Below are 7,896 nucleotides of genomic sequence, written 5' to 3'. Positions count from 1 at the left end.
GAATTAGAGGAGATCATCGCCATCATCACCACCGATGCCTCTCCATCAACCATCCATGCTTCCCCCATCCATGTGTGAGTAAATCCCCGCTGTAGGCTGTAGGGGATGGTAGGGATTGGATGAGATTGTTCATGTAATAGCCATAAGATTGTTAGGGCATAGTGCCTAGTATCTGTTGTTGGTACTTTTATGATATTGTTGCAACTTGTTATGCTTAATGCTTGTCACTAGGGCCCGAGTGCCATGATTTCAGATCTGAAAATGTTATTGAATCATGATGATATTCATTGTTTTATGATCTTACCTGCAAGTTGTATACACATATTGTTGTCCGGAACCCGAGGCCCCAAAGTGACAGAAATTGGGATAACCGGAGGGGAAGGCTGTGATATGAGGATCACATGTGTTCACGGAGTGTTAATGCTTTGCTCCGGTACTCTATTAAAAGGAGTAACTTAATTACCAGTAGTTTCCCTAGAGGCCCGACTGCCACCGGCTGGTAGGACAAAAGATGTTGTGCAAGTTTCTTATTGCGAGCACGTACGACTATATACGGAACACATGCATATGGTTATTTAGTACTTGGATACTGTTTTATTATTATCTGCAAATGCCCTGCTTGATTGTTACATGAGTTCTCTTATCCATGCAGCGCCCGTGCATCCATCCCTGTGCCTACAATATTTTAATCCTGCTGTTTACTATAATCACTACTGCTGTCTTTATTTCACTACTACTACTGCTATAAAACTGTTGCTACTGATAAACTCTTGCGAGCAAGTCTGTTTCCAGGTGCAGCTGAATTGACAACTCCGTTGTTAAGGCTTACAAATATTCTTTGGCTCCCCTTGTGTAGAATCAATAAATTGGGTTTTACTTCCCTCGAAGACTGTTGCGATCCCCTATACTTGTGGGTCATCAAGACTATTTTCTGGCGCCGTTGCCGGGGAGCATAGCTTTATTTGTAAGTTCACCTGAATTGATATTGTTCGCTGCAAATCCTCCATCATGGGTAAACCTCGCGATGCTAAAGTCGCCATATTACCATCCACTACAAGAAAAGATACAACTCTGAGTACCTTTGCTGCTCTTGATTCACCATCTGTGATAAGTCAACTTGTTTCACCACCACAAGCTTCACGTGTTGGTACTTCTGCTGAATCTGAAAATTGCTTTGATAATTTTGATGATGCTTCTATTGTTCTTGATGATAATGGTTGATAACCCACAAGTATAGGGGATCGCAACAGTCTTCGAGGGAAGTAAAACCCAAATTTATTGATTCGACACAAGGGGAGGTAAAGAATACTTATAAGCCTTAACAACTGAGTTGTCAATTCAGCGGCACTGGAAAAGCACTAGTAACAGGGGTGATGTGAAAGTAGCAGTGATATGAGAGCAATAGTAACGAGTAACACGAGCAGCAGTAATAGTAACACGGGAGCAATGGCACCGAGAAAATAGTTGATACTACTTCCAATGACATGTAGAACGAGTATATGATGATGAAAGATGGACCGGGGTTCCCAGCTATCTACACTAGTGGTAACTCTCCAACAACAAGTGTTGGGTGAACAAATTACAGCTTGGGCAATTGATAGGATTGAAATAGCATTAAGATAGAACATCAAGATTATTAATCATGTAGGCATGTTTTCCATATATAGTCATACGTGCTCGCAATGAGAAACTTGTACAACATCTTTTGTCCTACCAGCCGGTGGCAGCCGGGCCTCTAGGGAATCTACTGGAAATTAAGGTACTCCTTGTAATAGAGCACCGGAGCAAAGCATTAACACTTGGTAAAAACATGTGATCCTCATACCTAAGCCTTCCCCTCCAGTTATCCCAGTTGCTGTCACTCTAGGGCCTCGGGTTCCGGACATAGACATGTGCAAACAACTTGTAGATACAATCTAAGCAATAAGTATAGAGCTTAAATCTAAGATCATGCCACTCGGGCCCTAGTGACAAGCATTAAACACAACAAGATTGCAGCAACAATAACTTCACAAACTTTATAGATAGACTAATCATAATGTAACAATCCATCGGATCCCGACAAACACAACACCGATTACATCAGATGAATCTCAATCATGTAATGCGGCTCAAAAGATCATTGTATTGAAGTACATGGGGGAGAGAATACCAACTAGCTACAGCTAGAACCCGTAGTCCATGGGGGAACTACTCACGGCGCATGATGGAGGCGGTGGTGTTGATGGAGATGGCTTCCGGGGGCACTTCCCCGTCCCGGCAGGGTGCCGGAACAGAGACTTCTGTCCCCCGAAACGGAGTTTCGCGATGGTGGCGGCGCCCCTGGAGTCTTTCTGGAGTTTCGTCAATTGGTATCGAAGATTTAGGTCAGGACGGCTTTAATAGGCGAAGAGTTGGAGCCGGAAGGGCCACGGGGCCTCCTCACAGTAGGGGCGCGCGCCCCCCCTTGGGCCGCGCCGCCAACACGTGTGGGGCCCCCAGGGCACCCCTCTGGTCCCACTCTGGCTTTCTGGAAGCTTCCGGGAAAAATAAGGTTCTGGGCGTTGATTTCGTCCGATTCCGAGAATATTGCCCGAACAGCCTTTCCGGAACCAAAAACAACGAAAAACGAGGAACCGACACTTCGGCATCTTGTTAATAGGTTAGTTCCGGAAAATGCATAAAAACATTATAAAGTGCGAGGAAAACATGTAAGTATTGTCATAAAACAAGCATGGAACATCGAAATTATAGGTACGTTGGAGACGTATCGGCATCCCCAAGCTTAGTTCCTGCTCGCCCTCGAGTAGGTAAACGATAAAAAGAATAATTTCTGTAGTGACATGCTACTTACATAACCTTGATCATACTATTATAAAGCATATGAGATGAATGCGAGTGACTCAAGGCAATGATCTATAGTTGCTAACAAATAGATAACATATAGCAAAACTTTTCATGAATAGTACTTTCAAGACAAGCATCAAAAGTCTCTCATAAGAGTTAACTCATAAAGCAATAAATTCAAAGTAAAGGCGTTGAAGCAACACAGAGGAAGATTTAAGTTTCAGCAATTGCTTTCAACTTTCAACATGTATATCTCATGGATAATGGTCAACACAAAGTAATATGATGAATGCAAATACGCAAGTATGTAAGAATCAATGCACAGTTGACACAAGTGTTTGCTTCTAAGATGGAAGGAAGTAGGTAAACTGACTCAACATAAAGTAAAAGAAAGGCCCTTCGCAGAGGGAAGCGGGGATTAAATCATGTGCTAGAGCTTTTTAAGTTTTGAAATCATATAGAGAGTATAAAAGTAAAGTTTTGAGAGGTGTTTGTTGTTGTCAACGAATGGTAGTGGGCACTCTAACCCCCTCGCCAAACAAACTTTCAAAGAGCGGCTCCCATGAAGGACATTATCTCTACCAGCAAGGTAGATCATCCCTCTTCTCTTTTGTTTACACATGTACTTTAGTTTTTATTTATGGATGACACTCCTCCCAACCTTTTTCTTACACAAGCCATGGCTAACCGAATCCTCGGGTGCCTTCCAACATTCACATACCATGAAGGAGTGTCTATTTGCAAAATTAAGTTGCTTACTGATGAATCAGGGCAAAACACGTGAAGAGAATTATTAATGCAAGTTAATTAATTGGGGCTGGGAACCCCGCTGCCAGCTCTTTTTGCAAAATTATTGGATAAGCGGATGAAGCCACTAGTCCATTGGTGAAAGCTGCCCAACAAGATTGAAAGATAAAACACCACATACTTCCTCATGAGCTATAAAACATTGACACAAATAAGGAGTAATAAAAATTTTAATTGTTTAAAGGTAGCACATGAAGTATTTACTTGGAATGGCAGAAAATACCACATAGTAGGTAGTTATGGTGGACACACATGGCATAGGTTTTGGCTCAAGGTTTTGGATGCACGAGAAGCATTTCCTCTCAGTACAAGGACTTTGGCTAGCAAGGTTGTTTGAAGCAAACACAAGTATGAATCGGTACAGCAAAACTTACATAAGAACATATTGCAAGCATTATAAAACTCTACACTGTCTTCCTTGTTGCTCAAACACAATTACCAGAAAATATCTAGACCCTAGAGAGACCAATCATGCAAACCAATTTCAACAAGCTCTATGGTATTTCTCCACTAATAGGTTTAAACTACATGATGCAAGAGAAACATGATCTACTTGAGAGGTCAAAACAATTGCCAAGTATCAAGTTATCCAAGACAATATGAAGCATTTTCTGTTTCCAACCATATAGCAATAAATGCAATAGCTTCCAACTTTTGTCATTGAACATTAAAAGTAAGAGCGAAGAACACAAGTGTTCATATGAAAAAGCGGAGCGTGTCTCTCTCCCACACAAGGATTGCTAGGATCCGATCTTATTCAAACAAAAATAAAAGCACACAGACGCTCCAAGTAAAGAACATAAGATGTGTCCGAATAAAAATATAGTTTCAATAGAAGAAACCTGATAAGTTGATGAAGAAGGGGATGCCTTGGGCATCCCCAAGCTTAGACGCTTGAGTCTTCTTGAAATATGCAGGGATGAACCACGGGGGCATCCCCAAGCTTAGACTTTTCACTCTTCTTGATCATATATCATCCTCCTCTCTCGACCCTTGAAAACTTCCTTCACACCAAACTTCTCATAAACTTCATTAGAGGGGTTAGTACTCAAAAAACTTTAATCCAATTTAGCCCTGTAGTGACACATTGCAAGTACTCAATAAAACATTAGCTACAGCTCTCCACGTCTAGAAAGCCTCACTTAAAGTCCACAAGAGACAATGCAAAAAACAGAGACAGAATCTGTCAAAACAGAACAACCAGTAAACACGAATTTTTAAGAGGTACTTCCGTTGCTCAAATCAGAAAACTCAAAACTAATGAAAGTTGTGTACATATCTGAGGATCACTCACGTAAATTGGCAGAGTTTTCTGAGTTACCTACGGAGAATCATACCCAGATTCGTGACAGCAAGAAATCTGTTTCTGCGCAGAAATCCAAATCTAGCATCAATCTTCTATTAGAGACTTTACTTGGCACAACATTGCAATAAAATAAAGATAAGGAGAGGTTGATACAGTAGTAACAACTTCCAAGACACAACAAAACAGTAGCAAAATAAAAACATGGGTTATCTCCCAAGAAGTGCTTTCTTTATAGCCATTAAGATGGCCTCAGTAGATTTTAATGATGCACTCGCAAGAAATAAGAGTTAAAGCGAAAGAGAGCATCAAAAAAGCAAATTCAAAACACATTTAAGTCTAACCCACTTCCTATGCATAGGAATCTTGTACACAAATAAATTCATGAAGAACAAAGTGACAAGCATAAGAAGGTAAAACAAGAGTAACTTCAAAATTTTAAGCATATAGAGAGGTGTTTTAGTGCCATGCAAATTTCTACAACCATATTTTCCTCTCTCATAATAATTTTCAGTAGCTTCATGAACAAACTCAACAATATAACTATCACATACAGCATGCTTTTCATGATTCACAAACACATAATTTTTATCTAGCTCAGAAATAATAAGATCAAAACTTTCAAACCCACTTTTATTAATAATGTAACAAGATGATTGATCAATCTCAAAAGATATGGGACTCATAGATAAAGTCAAGAACTCTCCAATCCCATTTTCATTAGTAGTACAATTAATAGCATCAAGTAACATAGGACCATCATCTAGAGATTTATCATAAACATTTGCCAAGCAAAACTCTTTAGTACCATGCATTTCGACATCAGGCACAAACAAAGCATTATCATGAGATTTATAAAAGTAGCATGGATTATCATAGATAACAGTAGTATAATTATTCTCACAAGTTTTACTCATAGGGAATATTTCAAGAGAATCCACAGGAACATAACATTCAACCTCCTTTGGTAAGCATGGAGGACAATCAAATAGTGTAAGAGATAAAGAGTTACTCTCATTAGAAGGTTGGCATGGGTAGCTAATCCATTCTTGCTCCTTTTGTTCATCACTCTCCTCTTCCTTTTCATCCAATGAGCTTTCAGGTTCATCAATTTCTTCTTCCACTCGTTCCTGCAAATTGTGAGTGCATTCTTGTGCATTAATGAGTCTCTCTTTATAATCAATGATATAAGGATTATCGCTGTAGCTTTCTATGAAAAAAAATAAGGATAGAAGAGACATAATCTTTAAGGTCCTTACAAACAACACAAGTTTCATAATTTTTAGACATGAAGGATTCTATCTCAGAGGCTCCCATAAATATGACAAATTGTTCTACCTCTTCGAACCCAAAATGAATATAGCTATTCCAATTATAGTTCTTAATTAAAAATTCCTCACTAAAGCCACATTGAAATTTAAGATGTTTAGTGTCCTGTTGAGAGCAACAGTTTATATCATGGCGTTTAAGCAAGATTTTAGCAATTGTTTTCAGTTTTTCTATCACAGCTCTCATAACTTTTCCCGTTCTTGATTCTCTATAGTTATTATATAATTCAATAAGCTCCAAATAGGTTGTAGGTTCTCCCATAGCAACAGTTTTTAATATTTCGGTTTTTCAAATTTTTATGGATTTTTGGGTATATGAGGAAAATAAAACAAGACAAAAACAAATTAGACAAAAGTAAACTAAGCAAAATAATACTAGACAGAAATAAACTAAGCAAAAACAAACTAGACAAAAGTAAACTAAGCAAAACAAAATACAATAAAACAAAAACAGAGAGAGAGGTAGAGTGTACTGCCCAGGTGAACTTATGAGTAGAGCTATGCCTCCCCGGCGACGGCGCCAGAAAATAGTCTTGATAACCCACAAGTATAGGGGATCGCAACAGTCTTCGAGGGAAGTAAAACCCAAATTTATTGATTCGACACAAGGGGAGGTAAAGAATACTTATAAGCCTTAACAACCGAGTTGTCAATTCAGTGCACACTGGAAAAGCACTAGTAACAGGGGTGATGTGAAAGTAGCAGTGATATGAGAGCAATAGTAACAGTAACACAACAGCAGTAATAGTAACACAGGAGCAATGGCACCAGAAAATAGTTGATACTACTTCCAATGACATGTAGAACGAGTATATGATGATGAAAGATGGACCGGGGTTCCTGATGACCCACAAGTATAGGGGATCGCAGGTAGTAAAACCCAATTTATTGATTCGACACAAGGGGGACAAAGAATACTTGAAAGCCTTAACAGTGGAGTTGTCAATTCAGCTGCACCTTGAAACAGACTTGCTCGCAAGAGTTTATCAGTAGTAACAGTTTGAAAGCAGTAGCAGTAGTGAAATAACAGCAGCAGAGTAACGTAGACAGCAGTAGTGATTATAGTAAACGAGCAGGATTAAAATACCGTGGGCACGGGGACGGATAAGCTGGCGTTGCATGGATGAGAGAAACTCATGTAACAGATCAAGCAGGGCATTTGTAGATAATAATAAAACGGTGTCTAAGTACAAAGCAATCAATAGGCATGTGTTCCAATTATAGTCGTACGTGCTCGCAATGAGAAACTTGCACAACATCTTTTGTCCTACCAGCCGGTGGCAGCCGGGCCTCAAGAGAATCTACTGGATATTAAGGTACTCCTTTTAATAGAGTACTGGAGCAAAGCATTAACACTCCGTGAACACATGTGATCCTCACATCGGTACCATCACCTCCGGTTGTCCCGATTTCTGTCACTTCGGGGCCATTGGTTCCGGACAACGACATGTGTATACAACTTGCCAGGTAAGACCATAAACAATGAATATCATGATGAAATAATAACATGTTCAGATCTGAGATCATGGCACTCGGGCCCTAGTGACAAGCATTAAGCATAACAAGTGGCAACAATATCATCAAAGTACCAATTACGACACTAGGCACTATGCCCTAACAATCTTACACTAT

The sequence above is a fragment of the Lolium rigidum genome, chromosome 2 (genome assembly GCF_022539505.1).
Source record: "Lolium rigidum isolate FL_2022 chromosome 2, APGP_CSIRO_Lrig_0.1, whole genome shotgun sequence".
In the NCBI taxonomy this organism is placed as follows: domain Eukaryota; kingdom Viridiplantae; phylum Streptophyta; class Magnoliopsida; order Poales; family Poaceae; genus Lolium; species Lolium rigidum.
This window is presented reverse-complemented; position numbering follows the sequence as displayed.